The sequence below is a fragment of the Amblyraja radiata genome, chromosome 1 (genome assembly GCF_010909765.2).
Source record: "Amblyraja radiata isolate CabotCenter1 chromosome 1, sAmbRad1.1.pri, whole genome shotgun sequence".
NCBI classification, from domain to species: domain Eukaryota; kingdom Metazoa; phylum Chordata; class Chondrichthyes; order Rajiformes; family Rajidae; genus Amblyraja; species Amblyraja radiata.
The window spans coordinates 15,632,769-15,656,468 of record NC_045956.1 but is presented as its reverse complement, the minus strand read 5'-3'; the positions used below and the strand labels follow the sequence as shown (position 1 = coordinate 15,656,468).

General features: G+C 43.5%; 1 protein-coding gene across 1 annotated transcript in view; it reads right to left on the bottom strand.

Annotated features, from left to right (window-relative positions):
• LOC116971201 overlaps nucleotides 1-23,700 on the bottom strand; it is a 149,311-nt gene that overhangs the window by 21,413 nt on the left and 104,198 nt on the right. The window lies entirely within an intron of this gene.

Here is a 23,700-nt window from a genome sequence, read left to right as displayed (position 1 = left end):
TCATAATGGTAAATATATAAAATAGTTAGTGCAATTTGTATTATGTCATGGTATACATCACAAGATAGGTGCATAGAAATGCAATATTGTTTTATTAGTGTACCCCAGATATTTCTGGGTACATCTTTGCCCAGGTTACATTTCCACCCTGGATGATTTCTGCATTGAGGGCACTTGGGATAATGGTATTCCCTCTGCAAAAATTCCTTTTGGAATATTACAGGAGAAAGTGGACCACATTCTGGCTGCCCCGATAACATGACATTCTTGAAACAACCTGGATTTTCCAATGAGTGGAGACCCACTGTAGGCTCTTGCCAAGTAAGTAAATTATAATCTTTAGACCAGACCTTAGTGATACAGCGTGGAAACAGGTCAGCGATCACCCCACACACTAGCACTATCCTGCACACTAGGGACAATTTATGATTTTACAGAAGCCAATTAACCTACAAACCTGTATGTCTTTGGAGTGTGGGAGAAAACCAAAGCACCTGGAGAACACCCTTGTAGTTACAGGGAGACAATCTCTGTACAAACAGCATCCACAGACAGGATCGAACCTGGGTCTCTTGCACTCTAATGGGCCTGTCCCACTTTATGAGGATGTTGCCAAGACTCGAGGGCCTGAGCTATAAGGAAAGGTTGAGCAGACTAGGACTTTACTCCTTGGAGCGCAGGAGGATGAGGGGTGATATAGACAACTATTATAAAGGTGTACAACATCATGAGAGGAATAAATAGGATAAATGCACAGTCTTTTACCCAGAGTATGGGGCATCATGAACCAGAGGACATAGGTCTAAGGTGAGGGGGGAAAGATTTCATTGGAACCTGAGAGGCAACTTATTTACACAAAGGGTGGCAGGTGTATGGAACAAGCTGCCGGAGGAGATAGTGGAGACAGGTACTATCACAACGTGGGCAGGAGTGACGTGTGCAGATGGGGCATATTGGTCGGCATGGGCAAGTTGGGCTGAAGGGCCTGTTTCCATGCAGTGTGACTATTACTTTATGGCTGTATGAAAGATTTTCTCTTCATGCTACTTCTGAAAGACTTATTTTTCTATCCTTGCTTGTTTACAAATGGCAGCCTATTCATTTTCATTTTTATTTTATTTCCATTCTCAAAAAGAAATGCCTAAGTGATGTCAGTTTGGAGTCAGCAGTGTTTACAAGAACATATTGGAAGAATGATGTACAGGTACGTTAAACATGCTGTAACTGTGGTTTTCTAATGTTCAGACCATTTTATTCTTGAATGTCAGATCCCTTTTGAATATTTTCTTATGAGAGTATCTTCCCCTCTCCTTTTGTGGCTCCACCCTATCCCCACGAAGTTTGCCTTGCTGAGGAAATCTGAGCCGGTCGCAACTAGGCCAAACTAAAACTACTGGGGGAAGATCTTAGTGCATTCTTTCATTGTTGACATTTCCATTCTCCTTTCAGCAGCCTTCATGTGCAAAAAGCCAGGAGTGAATCTGTGGAGGATCATCCCATTCAAACTCATCTAATCCAACGATGCAACCAGATGGAACTATATCAGTAGCTGTCTTCAGGTGAGGCCTAGCATGGGATTTAGATAAGACGAGGGAAATTTGAGGGGGACGTGTTTCTCTGGTTTTGGGAAAACCATTCAGTTTGGAATCTTACCTTTAACTGGGGCCTACAAATAGCTGAAGCAGGACCAGCCCGATGTCCATTCACGACCTCAAGATGCTATTGTTAAAAATGTCCAGTGAGGGACCCCCAACCAATACAAATGGGAAGAACGGCAGCACTCAGAGCCATGCACCTGCTCAGACTCCTATTCATTGGCAGTTTTAATGTGTTTGAGAAACATTTAAACAAATGACCCTTTACACTAACTGGTCACCCTGTTACAGGAAGGATGTGAAGGCTTTGAAGAGTGTGCAGAAGAAGTTTACTAGAATGCTGCTTGAATATGTGGGTATTCGCTACAAGGGGTGGTTGGACAAACTCAAATTGTTTTCTCTGGAATGCTGGAGTTTGAGGGGAGAATTGGTCTGATAAAATGATGACATGCACACATAGGGGAGACAGTCAGAACTTTATTTTCCCAGGATGGAAATGTCAAAGATCAGAGGGTGAAAGGAACAAAGTTTAAAGAAGACATTTGGGGCAAGATTATTTTTTAACACAGAGGGTGGTGGGTGCCTGGAACGTGCTACCTTGGGTTGTGGTGGAGGCAGATACGAGAGAGGCATTTAAGATGCTTTTAAATAAACACATGCATATGCAGGGAATGAAGGAAAATGGATCACGTGCAGGCAGCTGAGGTTAGTTTATCTTGGCATCATGATCAGGACAGATATAATGGCCAAAGGGCCTGTTTCTGTGATGTACTTTTCTAAGTTCGATGGTGCACATGTAACTCATAGTACTTAACAGCCAAAGCAACTTTACTCTGTCTCAGTTTAAGCACAATGCTGGTATCTCATATTAGCAAGGAGCACAAATGATTTCTCCATTCAGCAGTGTAGATTGGGGATGGTGTGAAGGCACATCTCAGTTAATGAGATGCTGCACCTTACAACCAACACAAGTCAGCCAAGCTTTCATTTGTTAAGGGCCTGTCCCACGGGCATGCGACTCCATGCGGCAAGCGTGACCTAAAGGGCCGGTCCCACCAGCATACGATTGCATGCGGCAAGCGCAACCTAACGTGGTCGCTTGAGCCGTACGGCCTCGCGGGGCCTGTCTCACTTCGATCGCCGGAACCGTATGGAGTTGTGCGGAGCTGGTCCCGACATCGTGCGGGGCTCCGAAAAACTGACCGTTTTCAAAAATTCCGCGCGGCAACGGCCTGTCGGCCCGCAGCCGCCTCGACGCCGTACGTCACGCGTGAACTTCCCACGGACTTCGCTCGCACTTCATGTCACTCACTCGACCTCCGCGCGGCCCCCGCTTCTGGTTAGGTAGCGCTTGCCGCATGGAGTCGCGTAGGTCGCGCTTGCCGCATGGAGTCGCTTAGGTTGCGCTTGCCGCAAGGAGTCGCATGCTCATGGGACAGGCCCTTTAGTGTTCAAAGAATTCTGACAGATGGGAACGGCATATTTATCCAGGCACCAACATAAAGCTAGCCTTATCAAATCTTTCACAAAAGATATGGTGTATCATTCCAAAAGCAAGTCAAACCAAGATTCTTACTAAGAACACAGCCTAAAGGGGAACTTAAGATGTTAACAGAGAAAGACAAAACGTGCTGGAATAACTCAGCAGGTCAGGCAGTATCTCTGTACAACTTGGACAGGTGAAGTATTATGTTGGGACACTTCTCCTGACCAGCATCTGCATTTCCTTGTTTCTACATTAGGATGTAAACAACTCTTCTTTTTTAAAAGATATTATATCCTTTGCTTGTATTTTTTTATTTCCTACATGTTTTATATCTCTATTCCTCAATGTTCTGGGGGGGGGGGGGGGAAGCATTCTATTTTATCGTTATCTAAAATGAGTGACCTCTTTTCTAGTGATTGTCCCACAATGGGAAACTTCCTCTCCACAGCCAAGCTGTCAAGACCTCTCAGGATCTTATATATGTCCATCAAGTCTCCAGTCACTCGTCTAAACGACAGTGCATGCATGCACAAACTATTCAACCTCTCCACTCTAGACAATCTGGCCATTGCAACTATTATTCTTGTGAACCTTCTTGTGACCAACTTCCAATGAATTTGCATGCTTCCTTAAATAAAGAGACCACTACTGCACAGAAGTCACACAAGTCTCGTCAATGACCTTTATAACTGAAGTGTAACCTCCTTAAAATGAAGAAGGGTCTCGAACAAAAATGTCATCCATTCCTTCTCTCCAGAGATGCTGCCTGTCCCGCTGAGTTACACCAGCTTTTCGTGTATACTTCCTTAAACATAAAATGCATTAAACAAAAACAATCTGTTAGCATTCTGACTGTGCTGTACCTACACACTAGCATTTTGCAAATCAAGAAATAAAGATATTCAGGTATCTTTGAATCTCAGACCCCTGCTGTTTGTCACCATTTAGATAAAATGCTTTTTAATTTTTCTGCCAAAAATGGAAATTTATTCTCACATTATACTTCTTTTGCCAGCCATTTTTTTCTCTTTCAATTCATGTTATAATATTAAACAAAGCATGTTCCACCAGCACTTAAAATGTAAGTGCATTTATATTGCATTGTATAATTTTGAAGCGTCAGATTTTTTATACAGTTCTGAAGAGGCCAGAAAATGTTGCATAAATATTAAAAATGGGTCGACTGGACTTAAATTCACAGGAATTTAGAAGGATGAGAGGGAATCTTATATAGACATAACATTCTTAAGGGATTGGACAATCTAGATGCAGGACACATTTCCCCGATGTTGGGGGAGTCCAGAACCAGGGGTGACAGTTTAAGAATGAGTGGTAGGCCATTTAGGATTGAGATAAGGAAATACTTTTTCACCCAGAGTTGTGAATCTGTGGAATTCTCTGCCACAGAAGGCAGTGGAGGCCATTTCACTAGATGTTTTCAATAGAGAGTTAGATATACTGTATGTCTTAGGGCTAACGGAATCAAGGGATATGGGGAGAAAGCAGGAACGGGGTGCTGATTTTGGATGATCAGCAATGATCATATTGAATGGCGGTGCTGGGTCGTAGGGCCGAAGGCCTACTCCTGCACCTATTGTCTATGTTTCTGTGTTTCTAAAATGAAAAGTTGTTGAGTCAAAGTGCTTGTGTGTCAGATTTTCAGATCTTGCAGGAGAGAACCATGCTTAAAGTTAGCAAAACTGTGAATTATGGATAAAATTCCTCAAAAAGATGTTTCTTTAAGGGTTAAGGTCTAACAACTAATGCCTCGTGGTTCAATTTTTAAATAGGTTTGAAGCTGTCTTGTTGGTTGATAATGATTAAAATTTCATATTCTAGACAACATCCATATAACTCAAGTAAATATATTTCTAAAGGCTTCCAGTATACAGACAGATGATGTCCCGATTGGATTCTAATCCGTGGTGTACATTGTCTGTGTTCAATCAGTGCCTAGCAATTCCTAATTTAGCAATGACATTAAATAACCTGCAGTCTAAAAAGCAATGTGAAGAATCATATACAGTAAAAATAACACAAAGGAATCTCGAGTCTGCAGAGATACACATGACTTGTCAATTGGATATGAAGGTTAATAGAGGCAATACTACAATGTTACTGTAACAAATCGTATTACGTGAGATCATGAAACTTAGCAATGTGCCTGGTGTTGGCACTTGGATCAATTGTAATTTGCAGTTGAGGACAACTGACCACAAGAAGATTAACAGAGGTGTTTGGGAAATAGGGAGGGAAAACCCCACTTCAGAGAATATCTGCTAAGGTAGAAAGTCCCTTGGGAAGTAATACAATACCTGACCTTGATTCCCACAGTTTAGTTTCAAACCCTATTAAGATTGTGGTGGTCTCCACAAATAGCACTTCTCTGAAGTTTGTGATTTAGGTTGAGCATAAGATGAACTAATCACATGCATAGTGAGGCCTGAGGGGAATGATGTGCATGTCTCCTGTTGAATGTTATATATAGTTTTCTCTTTCCTTTATTTCTCTAGGCCATACACATTTCCTTCTATTTTAGCGGTCTTCATCTTTATTCACGCCTCTTTGTTCTTTCTTCTTTGTAAGTCTTCTATATTGCTTTGCATTTCCCTCCAGAGTTCCCAGGCAATTGCAGCAACTAATTATCTCCCTCCATGCACACGGCAATTTGGACGTACTTTTTCTCAGCAGTGCACACTGAATGAATGAAACGCTCACGCACGTCACTTAAAATGATGCAGAGCACAGAAGCGGGCCGTTCGGCCCAACTGCTCGCTTTGCACACTCCATCCATCACAGAGAAAATTATTTAAAAACGATGGCGAAACACTATTCCTAAATCTGCTTCAGATAACATAGATTTTCTTATAGGTGGCTGATGGTGGCTCCACTACCCCCAAAAAAACAGGGAAATCCTGATGTAGAGTCTAAGATCATTTCAATATATGCTTCATTCATTTTCTGGTTGGTCAAATACATTCCTGCATGAATTATCCTATGAGGTTTTCTCAGGCTTTTCCTAATCTGCTGCATTTTATTTACAGTGTTAAATTAATATCTCATTAAAAATTCTTTGTTCTTTGTTACAAGAGATGTAACAATATTATAGAACATTGAACAATTATTGATTGCACTGTTTATATCTAAGCAGTTTCCTCATTTTGATTATTGATCTTGAACTTTTAGACCAATTTCCCAATAATTTTACAAGATCACAGATTTTGTATATGCTCTGGATTAAAATAGCTCTTTTGCAGCTATATACAGTAACTGCATTATATAGACAGAGGTTCAAGATGCCATCAAGAGCCTTAAGAACAACAAGGCCACTGGTCCAGATGGGATCCCAGCTGAGATCTTAAAGGAAGGTGGACCGGAGCACCTGTACCACATCCACGCCCTACTCCTCAAGGTCTGGGATAAAGAAGAACTTCCCTCAGAACTCAGGGATGCTCTAATAGTGATCATTTTTATGAAGGGGGACAAGGCTGAATGTGGAAACTACAAGGGCATCTTACTCCTGTCAACAACAGGCAAAGTCCTAGCTCGTGTCCTCACAAACCAACTTTACACTGTCTGCGGAGCTACTCCCAGAATCACAGTGTGGTTTCCGCCCATCCAGAGGTACAGCAGACATGATATTCACAGCACGCCAACTCCAGGAAAAGTGCCGTGAAAAAAGGCAGCTTTTGCACATGGCCTTCATAGACCTGACAAAGGCTTTTGACTCGGTAGACCGCAAGACTCTTTGGAGCATACTATCAAGGTACAGTTGTCACGACAAGTACATCAGAATACTGAGGCTTCTACAAGATGGCATGTCGGTCACAGTGCTCAGCAACTGCGGCTCTGAGTCCGAGCCCTTCAATGTGGAAACGGGGGTCAAACAGGGATGCATCATCGCACCCACCCTCTTTGTCGTCTTCATTGCTGCCATACTTCACCTCATTGGTGAAGAGCTGCCACAGGGGATCCCAATCCTCTACAGAACTGATGGTGGGCTCTTCAACCTTAGTAGGTTGAAGGCCAAGAGCAAAGTCAGTAACACCGCCATCATGGAGCTTCAGTACGCAGACAACTGCGCCATTGCAGCACACGCTGCAGAAGACCTCCAGGGCATCCTGAATGCCTTTGCCAAGGCATACAGAGCCATGGGCCTATCCTTGAATATCAAGAAGACCCAGGTCCTACATCATCCTCCACCTAACCAGCCATCTACCCAGCCCACTATAAAAGTGGACAACACCACTCTTGAAAACATTGACCACTTCCCCTAACATGGCAGCATTCTTTCCTCAAAAGTTGACATCGACTCTGAGGTTAACCATCACCTGAATTGTGCCAACAGAACCTACGCCAGACTCAGGAAAAGAGTCTTTGAAGAATGAGACCCAAAGGCTCAAACAAAACAGCTGGTCTACAGAGCCATTGTCCTCCTCACACTGTTGTATGGAGCCGAGTCATGGACCAGCTACAGCAGGCACCTGAGAGCCCTGGAACAATACCATCAAAAATACTTACGAAAGATTCTGAGGATCAGCTGGGAGGACAAACGCACCAACATCAGCGTTTTGGAGGAAGCCAACATGACCAGCATCACCACCACAATAATGCAGCACCAACTTGGATGGGATGGCCATGTCATCCGCATGTCCAACACACGTCCCCCTAAACAAATCCTGTACTCTCAATTGAAGGAAGATCAGCGCGCCCCCGGCGGGCCAAAGAAACGCTTCAAGGACAACATCAAGAACAGTCTGAAGAAATTCCACATCACATCGAGCAACTGAGAGCACATTGCATTGGACAGGCGCTCCTGGAGGAAATCCGTGCAGGAAGGAGTTGCACATCACAAAATGGAACTACGGCGTGTCGCAGAGACAAAGTGACAACACCCTAAGGAGAGAGAGTAAGGGGGCTCAACGACTACCAACCACCGCCAGTCTCCACTGCCCACATTACACCAAGGTGTGTGGATCGCGGATCGGCCTCGACAGACATCTGCAGACCCACAAGTAGAAGACCCTATGGAGAGGAGTTGACAGTCATACTCATTTTGAGTGACCGCCGATGATGATAATGATGAAGCATAAATCACTGTACCATTGTCTCCGTTGTTTTAGCTGGATCATTCACTTGAATAAAGAGCCCTAGGTAATGAATTGAACCGAAATGGTGATGAAACTGAACATGATGTTTCAAGGTCAAAGTTTCAAGGTTTCAAGGTCAGTTTATTGTCATATGTACTAATTCAAGTACAGTGAAATTAGAATTACCATACAGCCATACTAAAAAAAAGCAACAAGACACACAACTAGATAAAAGTTAACATAAATATCCACCACAGCGGATTCCCCACAATCCTCACTGTGATGGAAGGCAATAAAGTCCAAACTTCTTCCTCTTTTATTCTCCCATGGTTGGGGCAGTCGAACCAGCTCATGCAGCAGGTGGTCGAAGCTCCCACGTTGGGGCGATCGAAACTTCAGCGTCGGGGCGATCGAAACTCCTGCGGCTTGGAGTTCCCGAATTTGGTCTCTAACCAGAGACCACGAGCTCCATGATGTTAAAGTTCGCAGGCTCCCATGGTTGGAGCCCCAAAGTTGATCACTTGACAGGGATAGCGAGCTCCTTGATGTTAAGTCCACAGACTCCTGCGGTGGAGCTCTCGAAGGCGATCTCCGGCAAAGGTAGCCAACTCCTCGATGTTAGGCCGCAGTGCGGACGGAGATACGGTACGGAAAAAACTTGCATCTCCGTCGAGGTAAGAGATTAGAAAAAGTTTCCCCCAACTCCCCCCCCCCACCCCCCACGTAAAACAAGCTAAAGAACACTAAAAACAAATATTGAACACACAAACAAACACCAAAGAGGGAAGGGACAGACAGACTGTTGGCGAGGCAGCCAAAACATTTCCGACTCCTTTGTCTCTCGAGCTTTTCTGGATTATTCATTTTGCCGGACCAACATGTCCCCTCTACACTAGTCCCACCAGACTGCGTTTGGCCCATATCCCTCTAAACCTATCCTATTCATGTACCTGTTTAACTGTTTCTTAAACGTTGCAATAGTCCCTACTACAACTACCTCCTCCGGCAGCTTGTTCCGTACACCCACCACCCTTTGTGTGAAAAAGTTACCCCTCAGATTCCTATTAAATCTTTCCCCCTTCACCTTAAACCCATGTCCTCTGGTACTCGATTCCCCTAATCTGGGCAAGAGACTGTTGTCTATCCAACCTATTCCGCTCATGATTTTACACATGCTATGTTATGACATGATACTGACAACATGTGCTGAAAACTAGACCCTGACCTAAAGAGTGACACTGAATATGTTTTAACCGAGCAGATGGAATGTGGAAAATATGATCTGGGTGAACATTTAATACATCTCTAAAGAATGTTAGTGTGGCTCCCTTCTCTTCATGTGTTGGTCGCATTTAACCATTAGGTAATGAAATATAACCCAATGCCATAGCAATCCTTATCAAGTTACCATTTCATGGGTCAAGGCCCTTGCTTGAGACTATGGAGTGAAATGAAGATGCTGTGAACATTTACAAACATATTAGTGCAGAATGATAGATGTTCCATTGCACATTAAACTCAAACTGAGAGACCTTAACACTTATTTTTCTTAGCAGACAAAAGCATAGATACCACATTGCTATGGTGCATGGACAGGTGGAAAAAGCAAACTGAAAGCATGAAATGAATTGATAAATGAACAGCCAGTGAAGAACAGTATACTTGTGATACAAGCAACACCAAGGTGTTGAAACAAAATGATTAGGCCATTTCATTTTTCCACTGCAATATTAAGGACAACAGTAGATGTGACCTTCATCAGCTTAGCTCTCCTGAACAGGAATCCTTACTCATTCCATGTTCGGTTTTAGTATTCAGATTTAGTATGGGACTTCATTATATGTCTGATATGAATGGGTCTGTGCTGTGGGGAATTGATATTGGGGCTTCAAGGCAAAATATGCTTTGACCCATTTCTCAAAAAGCAAGGATTGATAAAAAAATGTATTTAAATGTCACAGAACAGGTCCAAATACAAGTGTTGTGTACTATTTGCCCACAGAAAAACAGAACAAATGGGCTCTCCCTATTCCAATGTCCGGGCTATTTTATAAAAATGATTTAAGCACTGACGGCTAAATGAAATATGCAGATAAATTAAAAAAATCAATAAAAATGCAAATATTAACTAGTTGTACTCAAGGCCGGATGTGAAGAAACGCAGCACAGTGAGGGGGTTAACTAGTGGGAATCACAGGATGGGGAGCCGCAGATCCCCCGGCTCCACACGCGGTGCGCCATGGATGGGCGTGGTACTCACGCCCCCTTCATGCTGCTCACTCTCTCCGCTCCCACAACTGGGATCGTGCCTTGTGGCTGATCTGGTGGAAGTGGGGGGGGGGGACAACAAGAGCCTCACGCCGTTACCAGGCAACCGAGACGTGCGTTGCCAGGGCAATGCAGGTGCAGTGGTGCATGCTGCATCTGCATCCAGCACCCCAGCACCTCGCTGTGTGGCAGCCGCTGCAAACCCGTGCCCAAAGCAACTGTTCAAGAGTGTTTTACTGCTCACTCTCTCCCTGCCACAGCCATCCTGCTGCTCAACTCTGCGCTGCACGCCACCCATCATCTGGCACCACGAACGGACGCCTCCGTCCGCTATAACTGAAATCTGTTACATAGTCCATAATTTCAAGTGCCATAATTAATGCATGAATTTGATGCCCCCCTTCAAAGCCAAATTATCTATTACCGGTGAGCCTATTATATTACTTCAAAGGGCCAAAAGTTATATTTTATGAAATTTATTAGTTCAGAGAACACATTGGGAAATGTTAATGAGAACTATACTCCATCTGTCTTTCATATATATCATTCCACATATGGAAACTGTCATATCAAACGTACTAAAATGAGGAATGTTAGCTTACACCCGTCAATAAGGCAAATGACATTCCAAATTACACCTTCAAATGGCACTAATGCCAGGAAGCTTGATTGCTTAAAAAAAACGTTTGACAGTTGAATGAACACTAAAATTTTAATCTGGAATTTAGGTGAATGAAGCTAAATTTCCTCCAAACCATATGAACATTTTTAATTGGGAAATACTAATTAACAATAGGCCTATATAATTAAATCTTTTGCACTCAGTGGATTATTCAGAATGGATTGTCACAATGTTTTTGTGCTAGTATAGTGTGATTTTTGTTGTTAACTTATCTAATATTACAAATAAATATTCACCAAATGAATGACTAAACTAGAACGGGGTATAGCAAATTAATATCGGAATTTCCATTGATTAGTGGCCAGCTTGGAGTAAAATCATTTTTCATATAATATTTTTTTAAATAATGCTATTCCAATTTCCTTGCACATGCAATCCTTCAGTGATAAATTTCAGCCATTCATTTTGCAATCTAAAGCTTTGTTTCCCTGAATTCTCAAAAACTCTCATATTTAAAATCAGTGAAGAATGATCCCTGATTCTTTTGAGTTCACCTAGATCTCCAATAATACACCACTGAAGAATGCTTAAAATGCTATTTTTATTCACTTTCCAAAACAAGCTAAAAATTGAAGTTAAAATTTTAACTTTCAGATGTGATGTTCAACCCCGTTACCTTTCTCGCTGCCATGAAGCTTTTCATACTTTAAAGCTGAGCAGCAATCCAACCCCATCCACATCCTGCCCTCTGCATTTCTGGCTCACGCCAAAAAACAAGGCCATTGTGTATCACCCAGTCTGACATTTAGAGTCTGTTATAGCCATGTGAATATGTGAACTGTGGAAAATGCCAGGCAGTGTTTTATATGGCAACCACTTATATGGTTGATTCTGCAGCCTGGTTTGAAGCATTATTTGATTAATTAATACCTGTGCAAACTCTAGATCAAAAGCAATACTTCTGGCATGACACTTATAACAGGAATAGGGCAAAGATGAGTTAGTTTGCAGTGATTAGAGGCTTTTCTGCGAGTTAATGGGTGGTTCCAGAGCTGTTTTATTGAGGAAATATAGACAACAGTTATATGCTTGCATAGACTAACATTTGAATTGTAACTGAAGTTCAATTTAACAATAAAGGTGTAGGACAAGGAAGAGGATGAGCAGAAATTTCTACTTAAAAGGAGAAAATAACATTGCTTTTATGAAAACACACCTTCTGCTTCTTTATAACAGTCTGAATCATTTATCGGCCAATTAATAATTTTGATGTGTATTCACTGTGGCAGCAATCCACCCCCCCCCCCCCCCCTTAATTCTTCTGAATGGCAAATTACTTTATTTTCAGTGGTGTTGTCTCTTGACATGTGACAGCCTGGACAGTCAAGGAACTCTCCATCACCTGAAATTGGGTCTTTTTCAATTGGCAGGAAGTGCCTACAGTTCCATTCTAATTTGAGCCTGCATTTTGTTATATTCCTTTGGTACATTGTAAACACAGATTTTACACTTAAGGTTTGGACTGGAATGTATTTCAATAGGCAGGAAGAGCATTTATTTCCATTTTAATTTGAACCTGCATTTTGTTATATTCCTTCAGTATTTTGCACATTCGGATTCTACGCTTAAAGTTTGGACAGGACTTGAACCAATTTTACAATGCAGTTCCATAGACTCATAGAAACATAGAAACATAGAAAATAGGTGCAGGAGTAGGCCATTTGGCCTTTCGAATCATGCCAAAACACAAGCTGATGCCCATTGAAAGGGTTGAATAGAAATGTTAGCTTGACTGTTGAAAGCAAAACTTAATAAGGATGGGGAAATTAATTCATTAAGACTGTTTTTCTTTTAGAAATGTGGCTGTCTGGTGGAGTTTTCAGAATTTGCAATTCTTCTGCTTCCGAACATTATCTTTTTAAAGACAAATGTTTGTGCTCAATTTGGTATAGTGACGGACACTCTCTTAAACATTACAGGTGTATGTTAGAGAGCATGGTGACCAGTTGCCTCACGGCCCGGTTCGGCAACTCAAACGCCCAGGAACAAAGGAGATTACAAAAAGTGGTGAACACTGCCCGGTCCACCATGGATGCTGATCTCACCACCATCAAAGGATTCTATAAGAGGCTCTGTCTCAAAAAGATAGACAGCATCATCAAAGACGCTCACCACCCTGGCCATGCTCTCATTTCACTCCTGCCGTCAGGAAGAAGGTATAGGACTCTGAAACCTTTAACCTTCAGATTCATGAACAGCTTCTTCCCTGCAACCATCAGGCTATCAAACATAACAAACTCCAACTGAACTCCGAACTACAAACTACCTGGGTTTCATTGTGGACTTTGGGCCTTATCTTTGTTTCTGCAATTTATAGGGTTTTTATATTTATTGAACTTCTTTGTCAGTTTTTAAAAATTATATTATCTGTTGAGTACTGTCTCTACAAGCCTGTTATGCTGCTGCTGCAAGTAAGAATGTCATTGTTCAGTTTCAGGACATACAACACTAAAACACCCTTGACTCTTGATTCTATAATATATTTTTTGTGCTGTTATTCGCCTACCCCCGCCATCTAATGGCAGAATCTTGATATAACATTGCAGTGCGTTTCTCTCTTACCACCAAGTGGCATTTCAAGTCGTGGAAACAAAGAACTGCAAATGCTGGTTTAGCAAAGATAGACACAAAGTGCTGGAGTAATTCAAGCAGCATCTCTGGAAAAAAAATGGATGGATGATGTTTTGGGTTGGGACCCTTCTTCAGATTGAAATTTGAAGGGGGGGCGGTGAGGTGGGGGAGGTGAAGAGATGGAGGCGATAAAATACGAAGACCAATTAGGGACAGCCACAATTTACCTCAGGCAGGTGGTACATAGAAACATAGAAACATAGAAATTAGGTGCAGGAGTAGGCCATTCGGCCCTTCGAGCCTGCACCGCCATTCAATATGATCATGGCTGATCATCCAACTCAGTATCCCGTACCTGCCTTCTCTCCATACCCTCTGATCCCCTTAGCCACAAGGGCCACATCTAACTCCCTCTTAAATATAGCCAATGAACTGGCCTCGACTACCCTCTGTGGCAGAGAGTTCCAAAGATTCACCACTCTCTGTGTGAAAAAAGTTCTTCTCATCTCGGTTTTAAAGGATTTCCCCCTTATCCTTAAGCTGTGACCCCTTGTCCTGGACTTCCCCAACATCAGGAGCAATCTTCCTGCATCTAGCCTGTCCAACCCCTTAAGAATTTTGTAAGTTTCTATAAGATCCCCTCTCAATCTCCTAAATTCTAGAGAGTATAAACCAAGTCTATCCAGTCTTTCTTCATAAGACAGTCCTGACATCCCAGGAATCAGTAATTTCCCCATCAGTACCTGGAAGGTCCACTGTTGGCCAGGACTGTTCTGACTGTTTACCCTACACATGCCTCTCATAATTTTGTATATTTCTCTCAGTTTTCCCTTCAACCTCCAACCCTCAAGAGAAATCTATACAAGCTTGTCCAAACTTTACTATCAGATTATTTTTTTAAATAAAATAAAATAAAATCCTCTACTAAAATTAGATACAAAAGAATATTTTAAAAAGGTCAAGACCATTTAGGATGAAAACCAAGCACCCCAATGTTAGCCAAATAGAAGGTGTAAACAACACTCTGAAATTCCAATCATTTCTAACTACCGAGTACATGCTTGGGATGAACAGCGCAAATTGCTCTGGATAAACGAGATGTTTTATGTACTTGTGGGCTGTACACTCTCGGCACTCTGTCAATAGAAGGATTACTCTAATGGACTGTTTACCAGAGGAAAGTGAACATCAAAACATATCGTACACAAAGCCTGATTCCCTACAATGTGAAAACAAACTGGTTAACCATTTGCAAGACTGCACTTGCACAAGATATATTAAATTTTTAGACAAAACCAGTGGACATCAGTCTTGATAGTGTTATGCAAAGCAGAGCATATTGGATTTTCTGCAGATTTTAATTGATTGAGAATCTTGCTTTAATTGGCCTGAAGATATTTATAAGCTGGCCATGGAGAATCGCTGCTTTCCAAATTTACTTGTCAAACACTGGGTGAATCCTGTGCACTGCCCTTTAAAGTAATTGTATCTAAAGAAAAGAACTGGGGAAAGGAAGCCGTTTCATTCATTGCAGAAATAAATAGTTTGTCAGTCCCTCTTTAAAAACTTGTAATGTTGCTGAACCTGATATTCAAGCAGGGCCAGAGTCATAAGGTCATAAGGTCACAAGGAATAGGTGCAGAATTAGGCTATTCAGCCCATCAAGTCTACTCTGCCATTCAATCATGGCTGATCTATCTCTCCTAACCCCATTCTCTCCTGCCTTCTCCCCATAACCTCTGACACCTGAACTAATCAAGAGTCCCATTAATATTAGTATGAAAGGAAATATTTGAACGAGTACTTTTAAATTGTTGAAAGTCTCCTGCGCTGCAGAGTGCTACATTGAAGAGATGCTCACCTTGCTGCTGAAGATACGTAAGTTGGAAGCTAATGATGCAGCCACAGAAAATTGCTGTAATGTATTCTTGATTTGGCCTTCTTGGTCAAACCATGCTTGAATGGTTCATTGGCAGCAAAAAGTGGCTCATTTGGCATCAGAGATTTTTTTTTTTTTCAGTTCATATTTATATTTTGGCTTTGTTGCAGCAGCATTTCACACGCTTTAGGCTTTGAAGGCTATAATTTATGCGCATCCTTAAATAATTCAAATCTTTAAGCTCCTCTGCAGTAGGCACACGGAACAGTGTTATTTGTAGAATGGCAAACAAATTCCAAAGAGCTGCTCATTAAAAGTCCAGCATCATTAAAAATCAGTCTGAGGAAGGGTCCCAAAACGTCACCTGTCCATTCCCTCCACAAATGCTACCAGACCCGTTGAGTTACTCCAGTACTTTCTGTTTTGCTCAAGATTCCAACATCTGCAGTGTCATGTATCATCGATAAAAATCTAACTTTAAACAGAATAATTAGTAGACATGGTTAAATGCTAGTAAACCAGGCAGATTATAATGTTTTATTCTTAATGTTTTAATCTTTTATGTTTTATTCTTAATTGTTTACTGTATGTCGTGTTTTTACTTGCGAGCGGAGCACCAAGGCAAATTCCTTGTATCTGTACAAGTTGGATTGCAAACTTTTCATGGTCGGGGAGCTTGTGTGTCTCAGTGACCCCTAGAGCTATGCCAGCAGGAGATTCGTCTCCTGTTAGGGTCTCCCATGCTGGACAGGTCGAAGGGTAGAGGCGAGACGAAGAGCGATCCACTGGTCCTCCAGGTTGGAGGTTGAGCACAGGGCTAACAACCCTGCCTCGTAAAACAAATATGTTACGGATACTGCAACTGAAGGAATCAACACTACTGAGTGGAGGACCCTCGTTGCTGCCCTACATGCCAGGAGGCAGACTAGGCAGTAAGCAAGTACGTAAGTAAGTACATACTTGGCCAATAAACGTATTCATTCATTCATTATGTCTATCTTCGATTTAAACTAGCATCTGCAGTTCTTTCCCACAAATTATGTCATAGGTCGCATATCAATTTGTAACCATACTTGGTTATTTTGTCTCATTCCAAAGGCTATGGAGGGATGACAGAATGAAGTACACGTGGGTGTCAAACTCAGGAGACCCAGGCAATTTTAAATGTTGCATCTTATTCTGACTGGTTTCAAATGAATTTTGCCAGACCCATTAGCTGGATGATGCTGCAAGAGTGGGTTTGCAAACCAATTACCAGGATCCAAACTACTACAGGCAGTCAAAATCAGGAATAAGACTGAAAGTGCAAGAACTCTTCATCAGAGGCGAAACAGAGTTAATGTTTCAGGTCAATGACTGTTCATATTTATCCAACATTTTCTGTTTTATTCAGGATCTGCAAAGTTTCCCTGGCCTTTTGTTGAAGGAAATAATCCAGAGGAGATCAGGAGGAAGTAATGGGATTAAAATTCATAACCTTGTTCTCAAATGGTTCAAACATCACCCCCTCCCTTCCCTCTAATCCCCTACAGCCTTACAGCAGTTTTACAGGGCTTGTTGTTGCTAGTCCAATGCCAGTGTTATATCTGAAACAGCTGGAACTTGGCAAGAGTGCAACTCATTCTGTAGGGTAGGTGGACGTAATCTGGGTCCGTAGTCTTTCCTACATCCAGTGCTCTCAGTCATTTATTTATATCACATGGAGCGCATCAAATTGGTTGGAAACTGGCTTCTGTGATTGGATATCAGGAGGAACCCACGATGAATTGTGCAAACACTTCTGGCCAGGTGGTGTGCCCTTTGGTTTAGAGATACAGCGTGGAAACAATCCCTACGGCCCACCGAATCCGCGGCGACCAGCAATCACCCGTACACTAGCACCATCCTATGTACTAGCAACAATTTACAGAAGTCAATTAGCCCATGTGTTTGGAGTGTGGGTGTTAACCGGAACACCGGGAGGAAACCTACGCGATCACAGGGAGAATGTACAAACTCCGTACAGACAGCGCCCGTGAACAGGATCGAACCAGGGTCTCTGACGCTGCTACGCACCCACCTATTGTATTCTTTCATACAACTGAGTGGTTTGCAGGGTCTGTAATTGATCTGGAGCCATGTGAAGACCTGACTGACAAAGCATGGCGTGTTTACTTCCATGAAAGTTATTAATGAACCAGAGGAGTTGCACTACCACTGTACAATGGCTACCAGAATAATGCAGTGTTATATTAGATCATTCAATGTGCACACTGGTTGTCATCTTCCAACTTTCCGTAGCTTCTGCAACAGTTCACACAACATGATGGAGGGTGACTTTGCTGTAAAGGCAGGACCTTGGCTCCACAAGCTGTCAGTACCCTTAGATTGAGAGGAAGATAATGTAAACCCACTGTTTAAAAACAGGAGGAGGGAAGTGGAATTATAGAGCAGCTGGCCTCACGTTAGAAGGGGGATGGTGTGTTTATCATATGAGCAGATATTAAGCAGACTGGTTTTCTCTTGAATGCAGAATGATGAGATGCGATCTCATTAACATGTACATAAGTCTTAAACCCCTGTCCCACGGTGCGAGTCCACCCACGAGTTATCCCGAGTTAAAAACAAATCAAACTCGTGGTAATCACATAGAATGAATGTAGCGGGAACGTCGGAGCTCGTGGACGTAACTTAACGACTCGTAACGCTAACGGCAGGCACTGGGGAAACGTGTTAACTCGTGAAAATTTTCAACATGTTGAAATATTTCCACGAGTCAAATATACTCTTGAAGGAAAATGTTGATACTTTTAAACTCATTGTAACTCAAGTAGCCCGTGAGTTTACCGTAGTGACTCTTGAGTTTACCGTATTAACTCGTGGGCTTGGCCTGAGTGCCAGAAGTGACATGTTGAAGATTAGTCAGATCTTAATCCCCAATCTGAAAGAGGTGCTGGTGGATAAACTTAACAAATTATATTATGGAGGACATTATTTTTCAGAATACCAAATAGGATAGAATATTATGCACAGAAGAACTGTTGCCTCACAGTGCCAGAGACCTAGGTTCAGCCATGATTTCAGATGCTGTCTGAATGGATTTTATACGTTCACTCTATGACAGCGTGGAGTTACGTCGGGAGCTCCAGTTTCCTCCCATATCCCAAAGTCTTGTGGGTTTAAAGGTTAATAGGTATCTGTATACTACCCCTAATGTGTGAGGATTGGATGAGCAAGTAGCATAACATAGAACTAGTGTGAACAGGTGATTGATGGTTGGCGAAGGGATTTTTCCAATGCTGTATCTCTAAATCTAAAAACAACTGTCTTCTCATCATAGGTACACAAAAATGCTGGAGAAACTCAGCGGGTGCAGCAGCATCTATGCAGCGAAGGAGATAGGCAACGTTTCGGGCCGAAACCCTTCTTCAGACTCAAAACGTTGCCTGTCTTCTCATCATTAACACAACAATTTTATGATTTCCTGCACATATAGAGCTGGGCAAATTGCACTGTTGCGAGACATCATGTAACATGACCTAGCAATCACTGTGGAATGATAAACATTCCCCACCACCCTCTTTCACATTTATTCCTGTTATCCTCAGTAGCTCCAAGCTTTACCTCGGCAGCTTTAAGATTAGCAATACAAAGAAGGTGCACTTTTATTAGTCAAAGACCAAAAATGCAACTGTGAAGTATCCTGCCTGCTCCTTTGTGTCTGCCTGTTGGTATTCCTCTTGTTGCACTCTGGTGAGGCAGAACATTAGTGCATGAGCTTTTTATTGCTGGAATCAATATTAGAAATGATAGGTTGGAAGAACATGGATATGTTTGACTTCTATTTAAGGAGAGGTCAAATGGGAAAGTCTACAAACCATTTCCGTCAAGATTGTTTCTGGGCTGCCACCGAGCTGAATACATAAACCAACTTAACGTTGCCTACAATGTCAGTGACTGACTGGTTCGTGAAACATCTGACATTTAGGTTATATTTTTGCTCTTTGAAACTAGAATCCAGATGAGGCCACCATGTACATTCCAACTATTTTAAATTACTTTCACTGTCTTTTCTTGATAGGGCCATTGATAATTCTGCAGCATATATAGATTGTGGTTTGGCTGAAGTGCAGCAAAGGAGAACAGCATGAATGGAAAGCTGATGAAACAATTAAACAATTAATTGTTGCCCTTTAAATTATGAATTATATTCTTAATATTTGATATTCCCCACAGGTTATGTGAATTCAAAAGTTGCTGTTATTTCTGCTGAGAATGTTGTATAATTGCACAAATTACTTCAATAAATAACCTCTTCCTTGGAATAGATATGCTTGAAATCCAATCAAAATTGACACTTGGGCCTTGGACAAGCAATCTTTCCACTTTCATTTGATTGTACCGTTGTAGACCTGGTTGTTTTTCCATGCTAAAGAGGCTACATGATTGCAAGTTATATAAAACTTGCCACTCTTAGTTTCCTGCGTCTAACATTCTATTGTCAGTTTCTTTTGCTGATACTGCCATTAAAAGTATTATTCTCAACATTTATCTGTTATTGTTCTGCCATCCAAATCCAGCACCCCATGTACTAGATCTTCTCCAAAGTTATAATCAAGACAGGCTGTGCCATCTCTTATGTTAAATAATATTTTAACATTTGCATTCGCAACTTGGCTATCTAAAAATGTTATCAACTTGGAGATCTATTCAGTGTCTCTATGAGTTTTCCTTCCTAATGAATTCAATTGAAGAACAAAAATATCAGTCCAAAATATAGAAACAAGGAACTGCAGATACTGGTTTACACAAATGGAAACAACGTGCTGGAGTAACTCAGCAGGTCAGGCAGCATTTCTGAAGAACATGGATAAGTGACTATTCACGTCAGGATCCTTCTTCAGACTTCTGTTCTCTGATGAAGGAACTGAAGAAGGGTCCCAGGTACACAAAAAAGCTGGAGAAACTCATCGGGTGCAGCAGCATTGAATTGAATTGAATTGAATTTAATTGAATTCCTTTATTGTCATTCAACCTTACGGTCTGAACGAAATTTCGTGCCTGCAGTCATACATACAATCATACAATAATAAACAACACTAAACACCAATTAACATCCACCACAGTGTATCCTCCAAGCACCTCCTCACCGCGGTGGAGGCAAAAATCTTAGGGCTGCAGTCTCTTCCCTCCTCTTCTCCCTCTGCGCTGAGGCGATTCCCCACCGGGCGATGGCACAAACAGTCCTGCGGCTCACCGAACCCCGCAAACGGGCCGATTCAAACACCGGCCCGGGGTGGTCGAAGCTGCCGCCCTCCAGTCCAGCGGACACACCCGCTGGCCCGCGGCTGAACCCAGGACTCAGGTCACCGCCGCCAGAACGCCGTCCCAGCCACCGGAGCACCGTTCCAGCCCCGAGCCGGATCGCCCTCACGTGAGTGCCGTTCCTCCCTCGAGCTGGGCCGCTCCGACGGGAGCACCATTCCACCTCGGGCTGGGCCGCTCCGACGGGAGCGCCATTCCACCTCAGGCTGGGCCCCTCCGACGGGAGCGCCATTCCACCCTCGAGCTGGGCCGCTCCGACGGGAGCGCCATTCCACCCTCGAGCTGGGCCGCTCCGACGGGAGCGCCACAGCCCCTCATGGGAGAGTCTCAGCCCCTCGCCAGGCCGCCCTCACGGGAGCGTCACAGCCCCTCACGGAAGCGCCGTTCCAGCCCCGAGCTGGGCCGCCCTCACGGGAGCGAGCCCAGGGTGAGTCCTGACTGGCTGCCTCCGGAGTCTCGAGGTCGCCAGCTCCGCCATTAGGCCTCAGCGCAGACGGAGGCAGAGAAGGGGGATACGACAAAAAAGTCGCATTCCCCCGAAGGGAGAGACAGCAAACCCTGCTTCAACCCCCCCCCCCCCCCCACCCCCCCACATAAACACAACCTAAAAACCAAAAACTTAACTAGACAAATCGGAAAAAAATCAACACAAAAAAGTAAAGACAAACGGACTGCAGGCGAGCCGCAGCCATTCACCAGCGCCGCCACTTCCGGAACTATGGAGCGAAGGAGGTAGGCAACGTTTCGGGCCAAAACCCTTCTTCAGACTGATGGGGGGGGTGGGTGGGGGGGGTGGGGGGGGCGGGGAGAAGAAAGGAAAAAGGAGGAGAAGGAGCCCGAGGGCTGAGGGAGAGATAGGAAGGGGAGGAGACAGCAAGGGCTAACAGAATTGGGAGAATTCAATGTTCATGCCACCAGGATGCAGACTCTCCAAGCGGAATATGAGGTGCTGTTCCTCCAATTTCCGGTGTTGCTCACTCTGGCCATGGAGGAGGCCGAGGACAGAGAGGTCGGGTATGGAATGGGAGGGGGAGTTGGAGTGCTGAACCACCGGGAGGTCAGGTCGGTTACTGCGGACCGAGCGGAGGTGTTCGGCGAAACGATCACCAAGCCTACGCTTGGTCTCACCAATGTAGATCAGCTGACATCTAGAGCAGTGGATGCAATAGATGAGGTTGGAGGAGATGCAGGTGAACCTCTGTCGCACCTGGAATGACTGCTTGGGTCCTTGAATGGAGTCGAGGGGGGAGGTAAAGCGACAAGTGTAGCATTTCTTGCGGTTGCAAGGGAAAGTGCCCGGGGCAGGGGTGGTACGGGAGGGAAGGGAAGAATTGACAAGGGAGTTACGGAGGGAGCGGTCCTTGCGGAAGGCAGACAGGGGGGGAGATGGGAAGATGTGGCGAGTGGTGGGGTCACGTTGGAGGTGGCGAAACTGGAGGACTGGAGATGGAGGACTACTTGTTGTATGTGACGGCTAGTGTGGGGTGAAAGGTGAGGACTAGGGGGACTCTGCCCTTGTTGCGAGTGGGGGGGATGGGGAGAGAGAGCAGTGTTACGGGGTATGGAAGAGACCCTGGTGCGAGCCTCATGTAGGGGAGGGGAACCCCCGTTCAGCGAAGAATGTCCCAACCCGAAACGTCACTTCGGCCTTCAACGTCTCTGCTGAACACAATGCCTGGATAAACTGCATTCACTACATATCTATGTGCTTATCTAAAAGCCTCTTAAATGCCACTATTTTATCTGTATCCACACCACCCCTGGCAGCACATTCCAGACACCCACCACCCAGTGTGTATAAATTCTACGCTGCAGATCTCCTTTAAACTTTGCCCATCAGACGTAAGAGATCTTTCTTGAATTGGGACTACTGTAACCAGATTGTACACAATATCTACAAAACTACATTGCTCTCATGACCAATTTACACCAATATTTGCCAAAGATCCCATAGAAATTCGGAGCCGCCAAATCACCTTTGCACGTGAAATGGGCAAAATGGTGCCTGCCTAACACTACTGACTAGACCAGACTTGCAGGATCAAGAACAAAGATAAACATGCATGCTTCTAGATTTGGAACTGACATAGGGCAACGACGTATACGAATAGAGATCAGGATAAGGAGGACAAATGTGAATCTGTGACCAGCTTAGAAGCAGTTGTTATGTTAGTCTGAATAAAGGTAACAAATTAAAATAATACTAATTGTAAAATAAAACCACTTGAAACTAAGTTTACTCTCCACCAAGAGAGAAAAACTCTGCACAATGTTTACTGCATATTGACGTTCCAGTTCACCCATTCACAGAGACTGGAAAATCACCTCACCCCCGTCACCTGGGAATCTTCCCAAACATCTATATTACTAAATCTCTGATCTTGACCGCTTTTGGCCGACTGTGCTGCGATTTCCGAGAGAACGCCGCCACCTACGGCCGTCATTTTTGGCCACCTCGCTCAGAGCCCCCCTCCACCATATGAGTGCGGAGGATTTTTTCCGTCGATGAAAAATGAGAGAGATATTAAAGTTTTTACAAAATTCCCCATTCTCTCTGCTGCCCCCGCTGGCGGCAGGGGGAGGGATTATAAAACCAGGAAGTGTCATGCCTCACTCATTCTCTGCCAGAACCAGGAAGCAAGAGGGTCACGGCTCATGGCTCTCTGAGCTGCGAATAACACTGAAGGCACGTCTACTCCACGGTGAGTCCCCTCGATGCGGCTGTAAAGTGGCTGCAGCTCTTTTTAACAAGTTTGTTGTTATTTTGGTTATTTTGGTTGTCGGGTGTCTGCAGCGCAATTGTTTGCCTCGCCTTTCTTTTTTAA